The sequence below is a fragment of the Rhinopithecus bieti genome, unplaced genomic scaffold (assembly GCF_001698545.2).
Source record: "Rhinopithecus bieti isolate Rb0 unplaced genomic scaffold, ASM169854v2 scaffold_14937, whole genome shotgun sequence".
In the NCBI taxonomy this organism is placed as follows: domain Eukaryota; kingdom Metazoa; phylum Chordata; class Mammalia; order Primates; family Cercopithecidae; genus Rhinopithecus; species Rhinopithecus bieti.
In genome coordinates, this window is record NW_016808492.1 from 64997 (window position 1) to 68280 (window position 3284).

Here is a 3284-nt window from a genome sequence, read left to right on the forward strand (position 1 = left end):
TTGATGGGTGCTGACGAGTTGATGGGTGCAGCACACCAACATGGCACAAGTATACATATGTAACAAACCTGCACGTTATGCACATGTACCCTAGAACTTAAAGTATAATAAAAATAAATAAATAAATAAATAAAAAAGAAAACAAAGAAAGAGAAACTGTTTCATAGCCTTTGATACAACGTTTCTGTTCCATATGGTTTACATTTTCCAAAATGTTTCTTTTTGTTAGGAAGCTGTTAATGGCCTTCTCATGAAGGCTTCCATTTGTATTTTTCCTTATTCTTACTATGAGATCTAATTAAGAGGTCTCCCAGGGTCCCAAGGAGAGTGGTCTAGTTTTTGGTTTCTAAATGCATTTTATATTTATAGATGTTTATTATGTCCATACTTTACTAAAATATACAGAAATATCTGCAAGAGAGACTAAATGTTACACTTTTGTACAGGTGCTTGGCATCTATCCCACACATTCACAAGTGAAGATTGTACCTGTAGTCCCAGCATCCCAGGAGTCTGGGGCAGGAGGATTGCTGGAACCCAGGAGTTTGAGACCAGCCTAGGTGATATAGCACAGCCTCTTTCTCTATTTAAAAACAAACAAAATCAATTCTAAAAACACTATGTACCAATTATATGCAAAATATGTTTGGCTCAAAAATATACAGAGCCAAACATATTTTGCATATAATTGAACAGAGATAGATGAAAATAATGAAAGAACAGAGATAGATGAATATAATATTTTATTTTCAATATGGCAAAATATTATTTTCATCTATCTCTGTTCTTTATTATTGTGATATCTTTGTAAAATTATTTATTTTTGTCTGCTATCTAAGGAGGAATGGTTTAGAAGTTGGACAATACAAAAAATGACTACTAAGAATGCAATATTTTATGTTTCCCCAAAACTTTGTATTACTTCATTTAGGATAAAGAACTTCTTTAACAAGGTTCCTGAGCTCAGGGGGTTTTCAGTCTAACTTGGGAGAGAAGACACAATAATGAGAAGAATGGAGGTGACACCAAGGGTACATAGTAAGTTGGTGCAAAAAAATGGGAATATGAGAGGATAAGAGGATTTTCAATGATCCCTTGTTTACTTATTTTTAAAAAATATGAACTATTTTAAGTCTAAATAAATAGAATGATATATGAAACATTCATGTTTCTACCGTTCAATTGGGTTATTCACATTTTGCATCTTAAATTTTGATTATTTAAAATAAAATAAAACACCATTACAGATTTTTATTAAATCCCCTTTGCTAGTGTTCCCAGCCTTTTCCTTCATTTCTTACTTAGAAATGACAACCATCCTAAATTTTGCATATATTAACCCAAAGCAACTTTTAATAGTTTTACTGTACAGGTATTACCATACACACACCAACACACACATGCAGATAATGTATTAAATATAAGACATATGTTTGATATGTATATATTATATATAATTGTATAAATGCATATAAATCAAATAACCTACCATACTGTACATCTTTCAGCAATTTCCTTTTTTCACCTAACATTTTGCTTACTCTTTATCCATGTTTATAAACTACATATGACAATCTGAGTCATTAATTTTTACTGCTATGTAGTTTTGTAATATGTGATAATTATACAATATATTTTGCCATTTTTGATGTATCTTTGGGTTTTTTCCCTCACTTTTCCCTATTATAAACAAAATTACAATAAACATCCTTGAGTACATATACTTGTACACATGTATGAGATTCCCTGGAGTATATTCCTAGGATTAAGTAGAAGCGCTGAGTCTTAAATATGTGCAGCTAAAACAGTATTCAATATGGCAAATTATTTTCCAAGGTAGGTAAATCAGTTCATTATCCACCACTAGTAAGCAAATTCCATTTTTTAACAAGAAAAAAATTATTGAAATTAAGGAAATATACAAATTAGGAATTGAGAATATACATCAGAATAAACTCAAGAAAGTGACAAAAGGAATAATACAGAAAAGAGCAGAACTTAATTACATAGAAAGCAAAAAAATAATGCACAAATCTTTTGTTGTCAGGTTTTATTTGTCTATTAGCTCAAAGTTAACAAGCACTATTCAATGAATGTTAATTGAGCATTATTAATAGCCTCAATTAAATATTCTATAGCATTATTTTTCCTTGCTTTGTCTATTGAATATTGAAAGAGGTACTTAAAGTATTTTATTGCGATTGTGATTGTGGTTATCCAATGTTCCTTTATAATATTATTCATTTTAGATTATTCTGTCAAGATAACATAAGAAAAACTTAGACTAAGCAGTAGATTCTGTATCTGTGGAAATCAAACAAAGAATATATTAATGAGACTATTTGAAACACATGGGTCATGTAGGCAAAATAAGATATGATTTTATTTATGAATATCTAAGAGGTTTGTGTGAGTGGATGCATGTAATCGAATTATTATTTATACCAACATACATTTGCTAGAGTTTTTCTTCACAGATGTATCATAATTTATTTAGCCAAGTCTTTATTTTAATGATTCTTAGACTGTCTGTGATACGTCACAATTTTAACTACTACCAAAATAAACATTTTCCTATGGTTAAATATTTATATAAAAACTGTTTTAAATTATTAAAATTAAGTTATAGTATATAATGATAAAATTATAACATGATTAACACACATTGTCCTGTTGTCCCTATATTTTATACTTGTGACTGCAAATTTTAAAATTAATTTTCCCACATAGCTTTATTAGAAATGAAGAATAATTTTAAATCTTTGAATATTTAAGAAGTAAAAGTTGTTTTCACAGTTGTACCATTGAATACCAGCATCATACACATACTTCTTTTAATTGTTTTGTCTGTAAGTTTTCCCTTTATTAAACAGTTTGTTTATAGTCTATTATATTTTATTTTAATGTGATGGCAATTACTTCTCAGGGATTTAATGTGTTTCATAAAATTGTTTCCCATTTTTTTATTTGGCCTTTAATTTTTTTATGTGTAATTTGTTGTACATCATTCATCATAAACAATTTGCTTGATAGCCTTCAGTTTTATTGTACTTAAATCTCTCAGTCTTTTGTGGTTTCCTCAACATCCCTCCAACATTAAAAAAGCATACACTAAGCCTCTAGTATGTGTTAATAAGTGTTCTAGGTATAGGTAATAATTTATTGGAAAAGACAAGCAAAGCCTTGCCTTCTTGAAGCTAACATTTTATTCACTGCATTTCACTGATACGATAATCATCATTTCATGTGCATAACAATGAAAATACAAATAATTTACAATTTTA